This window comes from Anticarsia gemmatalis, chromosome W (assembly GCF_050436995.1).
Source record: "Anticarsia gemmatalis isolate Benzon Research Colony breed Stoneville strain chromosome W, ilAntGemm2 primary, whole genome shotgun sequence".
In the NCBI taxonomy this organism is placed as follows: Eukaryota; Metazoa; Arthropoda; class Insecta; order Lepidoptera; family Erebidae; genus Anticarsia; species Anticarsia gemmatalis.
This window is the reverse complement of record NC_134775.1, coordinates 7,222,461-7,240,591: the sequence shown is the minus strand read 5'-3', so window position 1 is coordinate 7,240,591 and position 18,131 is coordinate 7,222,461.

Here is an 18,131-nt window from a genome sequence, read left to right as displayed (position 1 = left end):
GTACTATTGGCTTTCGTCCACACATCTTGGAATTTAGCACTAGTAAATTTAGCGGCATTTGAGAGTGTTTGTTTCATTTCCTTACGGTGATAATTTAACACTAAAATACTTGCTCTTTTGGAAGAAGTCTAGGTCTTAAAAATTCATTGTTAGGCACTTTTTCTAATAACCAATTACCTCTTCTAGTCCCTATGTCTAAAATAGATTACAAACCTGCGATAAATATAATCCTACGTAAGAATTATAGAATAAAAACCCACACTAGCACAATATGGTACAAAATTCGAAATTATGCTATATCAAGATAAAAGTCACCTATGTGTGCAACCTTTAAATATTGTCCAATCACAATGAAATTTGACTGAAATGTCGTTTGTACCATTGAGACTCAGGGGCCGTGCAAAGTCACATTAAAATCACAACTTCAGAAAAATGAAACACCCTAGTACATACACACTAATACACTGGGTATGTACTAAATGTAGTAAATACTATTTATATATCGTCGCTTAGGTAACAATTCCGCGCAAGTTAAATTTGACATGTTTCCAGGAGAGATAAAAAACTGATTATTATCTTTGAAATACTTCTGACATGTGTACTGAATACATAAATACGTAGATATTAAGTTCGTTCAAGATTGGACAATTTAAAAAAAATCTAACATCATTCGATGCGCGCTGACAAAACCTATCCAATGAAGTATAAAACGTCATATGACCAATTTTCGACTTACGCGGTATTGTTACCTAAGCGACGATATTGATTTCAATTGATTTAGATTAATAAAAACTGTTAAATAAATTAAATTGCAATTAAAATATCAGGAGTGACTTTTTGTGTGTCTTACTTATTTTACACCTACCGCCCAAAAACTTGGATATTAAAAAAATATATTTCTGCATAGAAACACGTTATTGTATTGAAGTATAATGGCATATGTATCATGATTTTAAGCGTATAAGGTCCAAAGAGTAATTAGAGCTTTATGCGCGAGGAGTACCCGAGCGTTTGTTTATAATTTGGACCAATGAGCCGGTTTGACACTTGTACGTTGATCGGAACAATGGTCGCACAGTGTTAACTAAAAATGTTAACTATTGTTTTGCGTTAGATTTATTTAATTAGACAATCTAGAGATGGCATCTAATTATCGTACTAAAAGTAGAAGTAGGCAATTGGTGAATTTAGCATTGGGAAATGAAAATAACAGTGCCCAGAGGAACGATTTAGGTTATGAAAACAACGATTTTATTGAAAACAGCGATGATAATCTTTGTAAGTATTTAAAATTGTGTTTTTATATACTAGTACATCTTTATACTTCCATTAATTATTGTTTCTTTTAAGTAAATTAAAAGAAATGTCACGAGTTTTTAGAATGAACGGCCAATGTGGTACATTGGCAACGTACCACATTGGCCGTTACGTACAACGTAACATGACTAACGTAACATACTACGCAACATGAATGTGAAAAAAAAATCCCTCATATTACTGTTTTTCACAAAAAACAGCAATGGATTAAAACAACGTATAAATTCGCTATCAGCTGTTCGCCCGCGGCCAACGACGCCGCACCGGCGGCAGCCGGCCGCGACGGTCGACGTCACGCCGCAAGTACCTACGCGCGCCACACAGCCACGATACGCACACAGCCGTCAGCCTCGCACTCACTAGTATGCAGCGTTACTTAGTACTTGTTCTATGTTAAAAATGAAAATGACATAATTATCCCGCTCTCCGATAAAAGGTACATTCATACGATTTAAAATGTGTGATATCTAATTATTAGGTACACGTACAAATACATACAGAACGACAAAAAATCCTGTTGATATTCTTTAGCGCAGTAAAAAATCTCAAATAAACAATTTAACATGTATGCTGATGCTGACTCAAGTATTGATTTCAGTCGCAAACTTAAAGGGAAATTTTATTAAAGAAATGGTATCGTTGCTTTGTTCCATTTGATCTTGCAAAATTCTATTCCATATTTACACGCTCATTTATACTTCATACAAGCGCGGTGCGAATCCTTTGCCGAAAATTAGATGGCCGCCGTACTGACGGGTGAAGCTGCGATCGCGCGTGGAGGTCACATAGATGGGATACGACAAAATGGATGCTAAGTACTTCTCTGGGGATTATGAATTATGATAAGTTAGTTTCTCTGATAAGAATATTAATGGATATTGATTGTTATCATTGTTATGCACATTTTTTATGGTTTAGTTAAATAAATGTTTCGTGTTTATTTTATTTACTTCAATCCGATTTTATATAATAAATATCAAAGTACAAACTTACATCAATAATTCTTGTAACGTTATTCGGTATTTGAATAAAACTATAATGCAACAAGTAAAATAGTATTTAATTGAATTGAAGCGAAAGCAAAGTTTCGCATTTATGACACTCACTCACTCACTTATGATCTGAAAAATATTTATTTTAACTATTTTGGAGCGTGATGCTCGAAAACTGATGAAAATTTCGATAAAGTGTGCGTAACAAAAGTTGTAGACAATTTTATTATCTTTCATTATGTAGAAGATATTTTTTCTCTACGATGAACCGTTCTAAAGATATTAGTGAAAAACTAAAAAATGGGAACTTTAACCATCTCCCCCCACTCCGGCGCCCCTCCTAGAGGCTAGGATTTTTAGTATGTTTACATTCTAAGCATCCTGAACCAGTTCCTGAAGAAATTGCTTAGGATCCCGCTCACGCACTCTACACCCGCTTTTGGAGTATTTTTTGAGCGAACTACTAGGGAGGCCTATCTATATGTATGTCACAAACACTTCCACAAAGTACAGTCACAACTGGAAATTTTGTATTTTTAGATATACGGAGGAACTTATAGCTCAACTCAACGCAATTGACACTAAAACACCAGAATTTACAAGAAAATAGCGCTTGCGCATGTAAACATACCGGCGAAAAGTGGTTGTATCTCACTGTTTGATCAATCTGTCTCTATATTTGAGGTATTCACAGTGTCATCTTCAGTTTTACTAGATGGATAAGTATATACCGATGTATTTGACTCAGAATCTGAATTATGGAGAGATTCATTTATTAAAGACTCCCCCACTGAATCTCTGCCATCTGCAACAGTAGCTGGCGACTCAAGTGCTTGAGTCTCAACATTATTTCGTATCCAATCTGCAATTTTCTCATTATCACTCTCAGATGTTTTTGTTTTTCTTTCCATCACTATAACATCTCTTTCCACAGTTATAATATTATTTTTAAGATCATATACACGGTACCCTTTCACTGTTTCTGAAAATCCTACAAGAATATGCATTTCTGCCTTTCGATCCCATTTTAATCTGAACGTGTTAAAGGGAGGGTGTTTTAAGGGAGACGTGATATTGGGCATTATATTGTGTATAACCGTGAGCCCTTATGGCCCCAAAAAGTTTTCCAAAGGGTCCTGGTTAAAAACACATTCTTCGCTCCACGGTCAATCCATCAACTATTTCAAACTACAGGATCACTGCCTTCAGAGGTTGTTTTAAATTTTCTGCCACATATTGTTGGAATGACTTGCCCCCTCCAATTTGCAGCCTGAAAACAAAAACAAATTTTCTACATCACCAAAAAAAAAATCATGGATGAGCAATTATCTACTGCATATTAATAATAATAATATAACATATAGCTTGTTACTATTACAATCATATCATAATATTTATGTAATTTATAATAATATGCCTCTGTTTTACAATATTTTACATTTATGTTATACCTCATAGGTTATGGCCGACAGGCAGCGGTTACAAATCCCAACTGTGTAGTGTAGTTGACATGACCACACACCATTTTGCAATATAATATCATTACAAAATATCAGTCAAATTACAATTGCTTAGACTAAAGATATCCCCATATTGCATTTTCAGGCCAAAGGTAAACATTGATAACTATCCCTGTGATGTCAATCCTGCAATAGGCAGCCAGATCGCAGGGATCATTTAATAATGATAATAATGTAAACCTTTAGCCTGAAAATACAATATGGGGATATTTTTAGTCTAAGCAATTGTAATTTGACTGGAATTTTGTGTTTTTTTTTTGTGTATTAATTAATATTAATTATGTAATCGATATTGTAATGATCTATTAAATTCTTTCCAATTTAATTTTAATATTTTAATTCAATGCCTAATAATTTCATTATATTCGGGTATGGGAAGATGGCAAGCTTACAACCCTAGTTTTTCTAGATTTCAGCAGCGCTTTCAATTGTGTTGATTTTGATGTTCTACTAGGTATATTGTGTTCTCTTAACATATCTCCATCAGTGGTTGACTGGTTTTGTAGTTACCTGTATGGGCGCCGGCAACGTATTAACATTGAAAGCAATGTCTCGGATTGGGGCTCTGTATCCGCTGGCGTACCGCAGGGCGGCGTTTTATCTCCCTTACTTTTCGTAGTTTTTATGAATTCAATATCCAATCGCATAACTTCTTCCTACCACCTCTATGCAGATGATCTACAAATTTATTCTTGTGCTCCCGCGGATAGCTGTGGAAACGATAAATAGTGATCTGGTTCGTATTTGTGAATGGAGGAAGTCGTATGGTTTCAACGTCAATCCTCACAAAACGCAAGCCATTGTCATCGGTAGCCCCAGGATGCTCTCAAGACTAGATTGGACAGTAGTACCCACTGTGATCTTTGACGGCACCGTCCCTTTTAGTGCCGTATTAAAAACCTGGGTTTATATTTTGACAGGAGCTTATCCTGGAGTCCTCAAATCCAGGAACTCAGTCGTAAAATATTTCCTTCAGCGGGGTCCTTACGCAGGCTACGCAATTTTCTCCCTATCAACACTAAAATCGCGCTTGTGCAATGCCTTCTCTTCCCCATCCTTGATTATGCCGATGTCAGCTATCCCGATCTAACCGAGGACCAACTGAACAAGCTTGAACGCCTTCAAAATTTCTTTATCAGGTTCATATTTGGATTACGCAAATATGACCACGTCTCAGAGTATCGAAACAAGGTCAAGTGGTTTCCAATACGTTCACGCCGGAATGCTCACATTATCTATCTTCTGTACAATATCTTGTTAAATTCCTCGTCTCCCTTCTATCTCAAACAACGTTTTGTTTTCTTACATGAGAATTTAAGACTTAAGATGCCTGTGCATTCCACTAAATTCTCAGACAAATCATTTACTGTGCAAGCTGTGCGGTTGTGAAATGCGCTTCCGTTATCCATTAGGCGAGTACAGTGCTTGCCAATTTTTAAAAATCGGGTGAAGGGCACTACTTATCACTGCAAAACACTTTTTTTTGAACACCTCTTTGCTTCCACTAATCTGAGTTCTTTACTTTCTCATGACTGTCTAAACTCCTCTTGCTATCTCTGTATTAATATAATTACATGTATACCGGGTATAACAGACGGTCTACCGAAAAAAAAAATCATTTTAGATATGATTTTCATTGTTTTTTTTTTTATTTTTCGGATTTTTTTATGCGTTTTTTTATTTTTTATACTAATATTATTATTGGTATAAATTAGGTAATTTCGGTAAGGTATTATTTCGTTAATGGATATTTCTTCAGAGACAAAATTTTCGATGTCTTTGGGTATATTTCTGTAACCAATTTGCATAACGGCACGATTTTTTTTATATATACAGTTTAGCTTTGTCCTTATGTGGCACAAATGGTATTTTAGAAATAATTGCAGTCTTAGTACAAAATAAAAATATTTAAAGATTGTTCTTCTGATTCATATAGCGTGTCCGTTTGCCATTTTCCGAAACAAAATGATCGATGTCGCATTTTCCCTTAAATAAATCAGGTTCAGACTTAATTATATCGAAAGGAGATGAATTGTTCTCTTACAAAAAAAAAATTGGTACTAATTATAACTATTTAATTGTGCTTGTAAAAAAAGTAAATAAGAAGTGTCCGGCATATAATACTGATTAATGTGGCGCAAGCTGCGCTTGACCATATTCAATCGGGTATTAATCCTGAGAGTCTACATTCCCGCACGGGGGCAAGAAGGTGGACGTACGGCTGGTTGTATTAGATCACAGTGTTACGAAGGTAAATATCTGATTTATCTGTGCTTGGTTCAGGTGACCTACTGATTACAAAGCCTTCTTTATAAAGTTAATCTTATTGTTTTACAACTTCAATTTGTGTTTTGTATGTATGTATATTTTTGGGTTATAAATTCGTGTAAAAAAATTACAATACTGAAATCGATATGTATGATGAGTTATGCATGATTTTAGTCAAAATTCTGATTCTTCTGTGCCTGATTGATACGGTAAAAACACTATATTAATCATAAAAGGAATAGATTTTCCCTTTTCCAGCATGAAAAAGCTGTTTTGTGGTGTATTTCACCGAATTAAGAAGTATTTGTAGCTTAGAGTTGTAATTTTTTTTATTAATAATATTGTTGATGATGATCGGATGTATACCGTGAAATTATTACTTATAACAGTTTTCCTAAAACAAGACAGTTGCAGTTGTTGAAATATGATTTTTTTCAATAAAAATGAAGCCCATGTATTTTTATTTTATTTTTGTATTTCTATTTCTGATTAATCTTAAAGGAATTCTGATTCATCTGGATACAAAATATTTAACGGTCTCTATCTTAATAACTACTTTATAGAAACGAGTTCCTTATAGAAATATATATGTTCTTTAATATGCCTATTTTCATTAAACATACTGTTACATACCTAAAAGTAAAATAAAATTTTGGCCAGATGAATCAGTTGAAGAATGAAATTTCGAAGAACTACCCTAATACTACACAATGCAACATGAATGTGAAAAAAAAATCCCTCATATTACTGTTTTTCACAAAAAACAGCAATGGATTAAAACAACGTATAAATTCGCTATCAGCTGTTCGCCCGCGGCCAACGACACCGCACCGGCGGCGGCCGGCCGCGACGGTCGACGTCTCGCCGCAAGTACCTACGCGCGCCACACAGCCACGATACGCACACAGCCGTCAGCCTCGCACTCACTAGTATGCAGCGTTACTTAGTACTTGTTCTATGTTAAAAATGAAAATGACATAATTATCCTGCTCTCCGATAAAAGGTACATTCATACGATTTAAAATGTGTGATATCTAATTATTACACGTCCAATACATACAGAACGACAAAAAATCCTGTTGATATTCTTTAGCGCAGTAAAAAATCTCAAATAAACAATTTAACATGTGTGCTGATGCTGACTCAAGTATTGATTTCAGTCGCAAACTTAAAGGGAAATTTTATTAAAGAAATGGTATCGTTGCTTTGTTCCATTTGATCTTGCAAAATTCTATTCCATATTTACACGCTCATTTATACTTCATACAAGCGCGGTGCGAATCCTTTGCCGAAAATTAGATGGCCGCCGTACTGACGGGTGAAGCTGCGATCGCGCGTGGAGGTCACATAGATGGGATACGACAAAATGGATGCTAAGTACTTCTCTGGGGATTATGAATTATGATAAGTTAGTTTCTCTGATAAGAATATTAATGGATATTGATTGTTATCATTGTTATGCACATTTTTTATGGTTTAGTTAAATAAATGTTTCGTGTTTATTTTATTTACTTCAATCCGATTTTATATAATAAATATCAAAGTATTTTAAACTTACATCAATAATTCTTGTAACGTTATTCGGTATTTGAATAAAACTACAATGCAACGAGTAACAACTGTGACAAGTGAAAATAGTAATTCATCACAGTCATAGGTCAAAGATTGTGCCACATCAATATTTTATTGATCTCTCACTAACTCGTCACTCGTCACCAAAGGGGCGGCGCGAGTGTGCGGAGCGACGCAGGCAGCTCTCTTTGATAGTTCGAGCCGTTCGCTCGCTGAAGACGGAAGCTCTACACCGATGTCGTTCGTTATGTTGTGTTCGTCGTGTCGTGTGTGAACTGTTGTTTATTATTACTTGTTATTGTTCCGGTATTGTGTCGTTAGTGTTTTTTTTTTTTTTTTTTTTTTTTTTTTTTAATCTTTATTATTTTGGATTGGGGTTGTTATTCTATAGAATACGTTAACCCCATTGTACCTTATTCTAGATATACACTCTTGACAGTCAAATAACATAGGTAATTTATATTACTACTTACACTAAGTTTATAACTAATCTTAATTATTGATCTGTGTTTATAACTAGGCTACATAATCTTTGTGCTATCTCCGATACTGGCTGTGATAAGATTGAGTGAATGAGACCCACATCGAATACATTTATCTTAAATTGATGGATAAAAGCATCTCTCTCTTTTTTGTTCTTGATACAATCCATAAGCAAGTGACATATATCATCTACTTTATTACAAACTGTACAGTTCGGCGAATTGGATTTTTTTATCAAAAACATAAATTTTCCTGTTGGATAGTGACCTGAACGTAATCTTACAGCTAACTTAACATATCGCCTGCTTAATCTCTGTCCATCAAACCACGAGAAACGAGGAAGCTCTCCTTGAATGGCCTTGTACCATATTCCTTTATTTTTAGATATTTCATTAAAATATGTTTCCCAAGTCTTAAAGCAACTAAGTCTAAATCTTGATATATATTCAAAAGAATCTGGTATGTACGGTATGGAGGTAAGTTGTTCTCCCCCCACAGCCGCTTCTTTAGAAATACGGTCAGCTTCCTCATTCCCGCTCAATCCTATGTGAGCCGGAACCCACTGCAACCTTACTCGCTTTCCATCACATCTTAAAGCTACAATAATTTTCAGTATGTCGAAGGCTATCGATGCACCTCTGAAACCAGAGGCGCATCGAGCCACGACTTGTAAAGCACTTTTGCTATCTGAAAATAATACAAAATTATCCGCATTAACAGTGTTCACGTAATGTAAAGCTTGCAAGATCGCAGTCAGCTCCAGCGTCATAATGGATACATTTACTTCTACTCGTAAACCGCATTTGTAACCGGAATTTTGATGAAAAAACCCTACTCCCGATCCCTGAGCACTCTTAGATGCGTCTGAATAAATATTTTGCCAATTATTATAATTCAAATTAATTTCATACTTAACATTATTGATCATTTCAATAGGATTATAACAGGATTTAGCCGCGGAGATACATTCCAGATCAACTTTAACAATGTTATTTAATTCCATACCTGTCATCCACTTATCAAAACTGAACATTGGCGAGATATGATGCGTTCTAATATTAATATGTTTTGTTTCCTCAAATGTTAGGGCCAATAAAGGTTTCTTTTTATTCTCCCAATATCTCAGCTGACTTAGGACACTAATTTCTGATAAAATATCGGTAGAAGTGTTGTTCGACCAAGAGTGAGTTTTTAACGAATGTTTATATGCCAGATATTTTCTTCTCACAAATAAAGGAGCAATGTTCAACTCGCTCTCCATGACATGGATTGGAGTACTTTTGATAAAACCACCAATAACTCTTAAGCACTGATTTTGTAATTTATCCATTTTTGAAACATGAGTTTTAACGCTGTTATCGTAAAGATAGCATCCATAGTCCATACGACTTCTTATTAAAGAAATATATAAGCGACGTAAATGTGTAGCATGTACTCCCCAGTTGCTCCCTGCTAAATTTTTTAATATATTTAAAAATTTTGAACACTTGGCTATCATCTCATTAATATGTTTTGCCCATTTCAAACATTTATCGAACCACATACCTAAGTATTTAACATATTCAGAATAAACTAAAGGCTGATTATTAATTTTCAAAATAGGTAAGTTTCTCCTATGACCTCTGCTGAATACACAATAGTTGGTTTTATGTGTACATATTTCTAAACCAAGTTCATTAAGCAGCGCTATTACCACATTTAAAGCACGCTGTATATAGTCTTCACATTTATTTAAGTTTCTATCACTAACATACAGAACAAAATCATCAGCGTATTGCGATGATATCACATATTCTAAACTTTTACATATTTTGTGAGTGATTAAATTAAAAAGCAGCGGAGAGAGTGGATCCCCTTGCGCAAGACCTTTGTTAGTATATCGGCGGACTGTAGTATTATTTACGTCGATTGCCAAATGTCTTTCACTCAAAAACCTCCATAGATAAATACATAATTTGGACCCTATTCGAAGATCATCAAGTAAATTAATCGCAACATCAATTGACACCTCATTATAAGCATTCATTATATCTAAAAAGCACGCCAAGGTGGGAATATTTTTGGAAAAACCAATTTGAATATGCGTAGCTAGACGAGTTAAAGAATCCAAACATGACAATCCTCTTCTAAACCCAACGGTCATGGGAGATAAAAGCTTCTGATTTTCTGTAAACCATTCTAATCGTTTGAACAGCATGGCGTGGAATGTTTTACACAAGCACGACATGAGTGATATAGGTCTTAACTTAACTTCTGAACAATTGTTATTTGCTGCTTTCGGAATAGGGATTATTTGGATGTTTCTCCACTGATGCGGTATAATACCATATTTTAAAATTTTGTTAAATATGTGAAGTAAAAATTCCTTCGCGTTTTCTGATAAATAGTATATCATAGTGTAAGAAATGCCATCCTGACCCGGAGCAGTATCAGAGTTTTTTAAAACGCCCTGTAATTCACACATCAAGAAATCTGACTCTAATTTGTCATTTTTGGATTTAAAAATTGGCTCGCAACTAACAGCAGAATCTGGTGTGAGTGAATTTAATAAATCTGTAACTTTATCTTCCGGTAAATAAGATCTTGACTGTTTATATCCTTTTATCCACCGCATGCGACGCCAGGTATCTGAGGCCGATATGTTAGAATCAAAACTATTACAAAATGCTTTCCATCTCTCGAATTTCGCTTTCCGTATTAGCTTTTGAGACTTTTTAGTTATATCCTCTAATTTTGTCAAATTATCAGGCGTAGGGTTGCGGCGAAAGTTTGATAAAGCCAATCTGCGTTGTGCTACGACATGTGATAATTCCGGGGTCCAATACGGTTTCGGTTTGAATTTTTCGTCGGGTTTATTACAGAGTTTAACATAAGGAATACTCTCTTCAGCTGCCATGTCAATTAGTTTCAAAAAGTAATCGTACATCTGTTGAAGGTCATCCGTAAAGTTCGCGTTACAAAATTTATTATCAATAGATTTTTGATATTTCTTCCAGTCTGCACGTTTAAAGTTCCGTTTTTTTATAATTCTAAAAGTATGCGGTACCGTTAACGACATTTTTATTAAAAGATGGTCACTGCCTAAATTTTCATTTAAGATTTTCCAACTAAATTTAATTGCTACGTCGGATGAGGCGAATGAAATGTCTGGCGAAGTTTGTTGCAACTGACCCGAGACTAGCTTGATTCTTGTAGGATTACTATCGTTAAGGGATATAAAACCGTGTTCCAAAGACGAATCAAAGATCTGAACCCCTCTTGTATCCGACTTAGTCGACCAGTTTGTGTGGTGACCGTTAAAGTCGCCAGCTATTAAAGTTTTCTTCAACGAGCAAGAAAACACTTCGTCCCAATCTGAGTCTTGAGTACGTACACTAGACGGACAGTAAACCGACACTACACGTTCTAAATCCCTACAGTCGTTCAAACGTACAGAAACCACTTCAATACCAACGTTAGTAACATTGAATGACTCCAAATATGACTGAACCGATTTATGGACGAATATAGCGACGCCCCCGTAGGAATCATGGCGATCCTTTCTGTAAATATTATAATCACTAACATTAATATGTGACATATTATTGAACCATGTTTCGCTTATCAAAGCAATATGGATGCTTTCTTTAACTAGCAAATCTGAAAATGCAACTAATTTAGGACTCAAACTTTGTGAATTCCATTGAACTATGTTTAACATTACATGACTGTCTCTATTATCCATTTATAGAATTAATAATTTGTTTAAGTAACCCTTCTTCTGGTAAAATACTCATGACAATCTTTTTAAACTCACCACATATAATTTTAATCACCGACCATATGATTTCTTCATAACTACTTTCAGACATAAGTACACGTTTAATTTTATACCAAACTCTTTTAAACTCGAACCTCTGCCGTAAAGACTCATCTCGTACTTTGTTGTCCTCTCTATTCGGTAGGGCGTGGGACTCATCACTCTCAGCATCCATTGATTCTTCGTTTTGATAGCTAGCTATATTTTCTGCTCCCCTTGTCTTCTTTGCAAATCCTGATGAATGCCGGCCGGATCTCTTACTATTTTCGTGTGTGATCTCTTGTATTGGCTGCTCCACTAGTTCAAACTTTTCTGAATGTTTGTGTGCTGCTTGCTTTACTTTACTGCTGTAAGTCTCTCTTTCATTTACTAGTTGAGATTTAGGTAACAGTTGTGTCGTTTCTTGCGATATTTGTGTAGTTTCTTGCGGTATTTGTGTACTTTCTTTCGATATTTGATTAGATTCGTTCTTCATCTCTATGTATATTTGTAAAGCTTTTCTGTAAGTAAGTTGTTGTGTACTCATTATATATCTTATATCCTTCTCTCTAACATAAAAAGGGCAGTTCTTATCGAGGACAAAATGATCTTGCTTACAGTTCAGACACTTGTACGATGTTATTGGACAGTTATCATGATCTTCACTACCGCATTTAGGACATAATGTTTTTTTTTGTGTACAGAATTTTTTGGTATGCCCAAACTGCCAACACCCTGAGCATTGCGATACTGGAAATTTATATATACTGACTTGAAATCGACATCCGTATGCATATACATATTCTGGTAACGTACTACTCTTGAAGCATATTTTAACAGATTCGCTGTCAATCCAAGAGCCGCCACTACTATTTCTCTTCAGTCTTTGTACGGATATAATTGGAATATCACATTCCAAGATTTTTAAAATTTCCTCGTCGTTTAAATCTAAATCAATGCCTTTTACTACTCCATAACATGAACTAATCTCCTGTGTTAATTGGCAGCGATAACCCCTTTCTTTGATAGCTTCATTTTCTATCATTTTCATTGCATCTTCTTTATTATTAAAAGTTAAGATAACTTTATTCAACCCCTTATATCGAATTCGGTCAATATTATTGATACTTTGAGAGCGTAGAAACTTAGCCAAAGCTATTTGTTTTGGTAGAATTTCTAATGATGTCATGCAAACTTCATTTTTCTCAATTAAATCCAAATTATCATTTTTTTCTTGATCTACCCTCATATTTTTAACTTCTAAAGATTCACTTCTAATAAATCTCTTTGGTCTCCGGCGAATAACAGTAATAAATCCTTCATCTTCAATAATCTCATCTTTTCTTTGTTTTCTTTTTTCAACACTTGTTTCCAACACATTTATAACACTTGTTTCTTTCTCCGTCAAATTAATCTCCTTATCACAATTATTTATAAACTCCGTATCACTTAAATCCTCATCACTTTTATTCATCTCCATCTTATAGTTTTACATAAAATAGAGATTTTACTTATTAAACACGTAGCGACAAAGTTATGCGTGCGCACTGCTCGACAGCTCGCGGCCAATTGTGTCGTTAGTGTTTTTATTGTTATTATGTTTGTTATTGTTGTTTTCGTAGTGCAGTTGTGTTTGTGAATACGAAGAAATGTTGACGTGTTACGGTGAAGCACGTGGAAGTGCACGGCGTGCTCTACATCTGTATGTCCAGAATCTAAAGGTACCCAAACATTGACATTGATGACAATTTGTTTTAGCACTTTCTTATTATTGGTTACACTTAGCTATAATTGTTTGATTTCACGCAAGCCAAGTAGGTAGATTAGGGTGGTCCACCGCAATAGGGGTTTTTTTTTCAAATAGAAGTTTCGCCACCCTCTTATTTTGTTATACTAATCATACCTATTATATATTTAAAAAATCTGCTTCTTATCTTATGTAAAAGTGGATGCTCAACGGCGATAAAAATATTAAAATTTTAGTAAAATATTCAAAAAGGGTATGTGCAAAAATTTCACAACAGGTATATCAAAGTAAGACTTTTTATTATAATAAGTAGTTAAAAGGTACAAAAACGAATGAACAAAGCAAAAACCAATTTATATTATAGTTAAAACTTTTATAATCAACTAGCTGACCCGCGCAACTTCGTTTGCGTCACCTAAGAGAATTTCCCCGTGAAAATAAAAATGTTCCCCGTTTTTGTAACATTTTTCGTTGCTACTCCGCTCCTAATGACCGTAGCGTGATGTTATAGCCTATAGCCTTCCTCGATAAATGGGCTATCTAACACTGAAAGAATTTTTCAAATCGGACCGGTAGTTCTTGATATTAGCGCGTTCAAACAACCAAACAAACAAACAAACTCTTCAGCTTTATAATATTAGTATAGATAGTATAGATCTAAAACTAAGTTAGTTAACTCCTTTTTAGAAGTTTCAGCAGACACGATTTGCATGTTCTTTTCAACTATATGTAATTATATATTGTTTTTTTTCTCGTCTTTAGTGAGCAAGCTATAGTAGTCTTCAAATAGTTTCACACTTCCTTCCACAGCCTCTTTAATAACAAGCAATTATGCAACTTTTGCTTTTAAGATAATCAGCATTTTCATTCTAAACCTCAGATGGTAATTGCAAGAAAAAGTCCTTAAATCTAGTAAAAAAACTGTTTTTAGCGATCTTTCGATGCAAAAGTATGTATATAATGTAGAGTCAAATGACAGTTAACTACAGTCACCTCGTACTGGACGAGAACCACGATCAGCATTCATTTGTGAACAGTGGCCATTTTCTCGCCACAAAAAGCTTGTCAGAAAACAGGGTAAAGGTAATAAATTCGTCAGGCAAATACCACAGGTGACGCTCTAAGACCTTCCTTGCAGCTTTACTTATTTCAAAATCAATGGCATCGTACAATTATAAGTTCTTTCAAAGTAACAAGTCATTTATTGGTGCATCTGATGTTAAAGGCGTTTCAATACAAGTCTTGGTGTATCAAATGAACACCAAAACTAATAAATTGAGCTATTAGTTGTTCTTCCCTTTTAATTTGTTAGATTTTTCTTTTAAGGAATTATTTGTACAATGACTGCCTGTATAAATAAGTCCTGAAAAGAAAAACCTTCATAGCATAAATCAATTTAGACATCCATCATTCAGTTAGCTCCTTGTAGTAATCGCGAACTTGTTTTTCTCCAGCCTTTACGATGGTAAGCGTCTCAAGTGTTCAGGGCGAAATTTTCCGTATCCGAATTAACAATCAGACTATCATACTGCTTTTTCAAAAAAGTCTCCCATGCATCACTGAATCTTGAATAGTGGTATTTGAGGAGAGCATGACGGACCAAAGCACGGTTATTATGACTATCATTATGAAGATTTTTAAATAAGTTTCTCTACGCAATGGTTTAATTGTCTTGTCAAAATCCCCGATTTTTTGCATACTTCCACCACATTTTCAATAAGAATTTATCAAATTTATATGTTCATTTGATAACCTCTCAAGCGCCCGGCCACCGTGTCACGGTTGAATGTGCTACCCCCGTCAAGCGTCCCGCCACCGTGGTACGGCAAAACGATCTTACATTTAAAAAACGTAGAAATGAAATGCTAAAACTATCTTTATCCCTCTCAAATGTATTTGACATTGAAGCTGATGAGATGAGACGACGATCTAATGCACACACTTGAATAAGTGGTTGATATAGGCCAGAGAGCATCATAAACAACATCTGACCCAACGACATGATCCTTTATGACCAATATTGTAAATACTTTTTTTAACTAATTTTAAAGATTTGAGTATATTTTACAGTTGGATTTTAATGTCATTATTCATTAACTACACGATAAGACCTTTCGTCATATTATTTTTTTTGCCTAAAAATATTTATTAGACTTTCTTCAAACACATGCCTAAAGCACACAATATTCAGATTAAACCGACTATTGTGCTAGCACTATCAAATATTATTTGTGGTTTATTGTTTTAATCTATAGCAAATTTTATGTAGATTTCAAATATATAAGGTATGACTAGGGTGTTAGTATTAAAATATGACGGAATCGGCGCTTAAACGCCGACCACCAATTCAATTTTGCGCGCCATTTTGAGCCTGGACGCTTAACGGTATATTTGAATTTTGACGTGGGGCGCTCGAGAGGTTAAGTGGTGATATAATGAAGAAAAATTTGCCGAACTTTTTTTTTTTAGCTCTGGCAACACTAGTGAGATGACATTCTAAAATACCGTAAAACGGGGTGAATAGAAACAATTTTCAACTTTGTCCTAAAAATTTGTAGCGAATAACTTGTTATTTTTATTGTCAGGTTGTTTTATATCATGTCCGGCGCCATGAAGAAAGAGTTAAAACCATATTTGTCCAAAAATATGCATAGTTTTACGACATTTTATTAAAAAAATGGTCAATTTCTATTCACCCAGCGATAGGGGTGAATCGGATCGACCAAAGGGGTGAATGGAAAAATTGTGTTTTAAAACGTTTTTTCAGTTAACAATATTGTATCTTTATAGATAAATATACACCTAAAGAGATAAACACTCAAAACAACTCATTAGAAAAGAAATTCCACTTTAAATCCAAAGTTTTGAAAAAAATGTATGGACCATTAAGGCATTTGAGGACGGTTGACTTTGAAGCAATTTTTTGGGTATAAATATCAATTTAAACATTTAAACAATTATGACACCGCAGAGAAGTAATATCGACGTGTAATCATTTCAAATTTGAACAAAATTCTTAAACGAGGAGTACTCAAACATTGGGCTTGAAAACTTTCCTGATTTTTTTTCTATTCACCCCGCGAATTCTATTCACCCCGTTTTACGGTAGTAGCTCCTCAATTTTAATTTTAATTTAATTATTTTAAGTGTATATTTTATTAGAATTAGCACGTTATATAGTAAATTAGTGATACTAGATGTGGTGTACAAAGTTTTAACATCGAATTATAACTGTAACCGGCAAACGCAGAATATTCAAGTCGAGTGTGAAGTGTCAACGTAGTTCAACGAACTGCATTCCAAACAGCTGATCACCAAACTCAAGGGAGTATCGTTCCATTCTTTTATTTTCACACAAGTTTAACAGCAATATAACACGACTTACTATCTAACCACTTGGTATAATATGCAATGCAACAGCAGACGTTATAATACAATTATTATTTGACAACAAGTATTGCATAAATTCCTTTTTATTCTTAATTTGCAGGTGCTTCTTAATTCCTTCATAATTTAATAATTGTTCACTCACTCTGATACCTTTATTACCTACTAGCTGACCCGCGCAACTTCGCTTGCGTCATATAAGAGAGAATGAGTCAACATTTTCCCCGTTTTTGTAACATTTTTTATTGCTACTCTGCTCCTATTGGTCGTAGCGTAATTATATATAGCCTATAACCTTCCTCGATAAATGGGCTATCTAACACTGAAAGAATTTTTCAAATCGGACCAGTAGTTCCTGAGATTAGCGCGTTTAAACAAACAAACAAACAAACTCTTCAGCTTTATAATATTACGAGGGTTGATCCAAAAGTAATGATAACGAAGGTGATACACGGTGATAACAGAAAAAAAAATCATTTCATTTTTTACATAGTCTCATAACAAGTTAATAAAATTAATCGATCTCTTTTCTTATCCTAATATTCCCATAGAAATACCTTATCTTTCAAAACTCTCCCAAAATGCCCCAAAATCACTAGTCACTTCGCTATCGTCACCAAATTTCTTGCCTATGAAGTGTTTCTTAAGAAATTGCAATTGATAAGAGTAGCTAAGAGATGGATCTAGCAAATAGGATGGGTGATCAAGCAATCCGAAAGCCGTTTCTTGAATGGCAGCCACCGCAACTGCGACCTTGTGAGCCAGAGCTGGTCTTGGTGAAACAGCATTACAGCTCACACTTTCCCATGTTTTTTTCTCATGATAGCTTCCCGTAATCTTCGTGTTTGGTATTTGTGATAAAAGCCTGTTATAATGGCTCTCTTTCTCAATTATTTTACTGAAGTTATTCTTTCAGTGTTTTGAAAAAAACACGCGGGAATCAAACGTCGACCTTGACACCTTCAATTTCTCCTTTGTTGGTGAGAAAGCTCTTTTCCAAGTCATGGATAGTGGTTTGGTTTTGGGATCAAACTGGTGGGTTTTCGACTAGTCTATTGTCAAATAAA